The sequence below is a fragment of the Eimeria mitis genome, genomic scaffold (assembly GCF_000499745.2).
Source record: "Eimeria mitis Houghton genomic scaffold, Emh_scaff952, whole genome shotgun sequence".
Lineage (NCBI taxonomy): Eukaryota > Apicomplexa > Conoidasida > Eucoccidiorida > Eimeriidae > Eimeria > Eimeria mitis.
The window spans coordinates 5,460-6,437 of record NW_013577031.1 but is presented as its reverse complement, the minus strand read 5'-3'; the positions used below and the strand labels follow the sequence as shown (position 1 = coordinate 6,437).

General features: G+C 48.2%; 1 protein-coding gene across 1 annotated transcript in view; it reads left to right on the top strand.

Moving 5' to 3' along the window:
• EMH_0026000 (uncharacterized protein) overlaps positions 1-978 on the top strand; it is a gene marked incomplete at both ends in the record, with an annotated part of 12,320 nt that overhangs the window by 6,181 nt on the left and 5,161 nt on the right. The window lies entirely within an intron of this gene.

Below are 978 nucleotides of genomic sequence, written 5' to 3'. Positions count from 1 at the left end.
CTCCTGCAGCAGCAGCAGCAGCAGCAGCAGCTGTCTCCTTCGGGCCGCTGCTGCTGCCCCGCCCCCCCCCTCTCCGTTTGCCCCCCAATTCTCTCTGTATCTCCCTAGATGAATACAAAAGACAAGTCGCTCAGCTAGCCACCATGCAACTCAGCTAGCTAGCTAGCTAGCTGGGGAGCTAGGTATCTAGCTAGCTAGCTGGCGGAGGAGCTGGATAGTTAGCTAGCTGGGTAGCTAGCTAGCTAGCTGGATATATATTTAGTTAGATAGCTAGCTAGCTAGCTAGGTATCTAGCTAGCTAGCTGGATACATACCTAACTAGCTAGTTAGCTAGTTGGGTGCCTAGCTAGCTAGCTAGCTAGCCAGCTGGATAGATAGCTAGCTGGCTAGATAGCCAGTTGGATAGCTAGCTAGCTAGCTAGCTAGCTGAGTGGGTGGCTAGCTGGCTAGCTGCAAGCATGCAGCACCGCTACCCAACTGCAGCGCGCGTGGGGGGGGAGTACCAAGCGAGCTAAGCTAGCTAGCTAGCTAGCTAGCTAGCTTGTTACCTGTATATTCATCTAGCTAGCTAGCTAGCTAGCTAGCTAGATAGCTAGCTGGAGGGCTGTTTGTTGCGGACCGTGTACCGGGGGAGCCATTCTCCTCCGTTTTTTTTTTTGTAAAAAAAAAACAAATTTTGCTGCGCTGAGCTGCAGCAGTTCATCGAGCTGTCTAGCTAGCTGTAGAACCATCTATATATATCTATATATATATATATATATATACATATATATATATATATATATATGTATGTTTATGTAGATGTACATAGAGATGTAGATGTAGATAGATAGATAGCTGGATAGCTGTCGAGCTGTGTGGCTAGCTACTTTAGCTAGCTGTAGCTAGCTATGGGGGCCTCTAGATAGCGTGCAGCAACCGGAGAAAGGAGACAACAAAGAACAGAAACAAACACGTAGCGGGAGAGAGAAAGGGAGA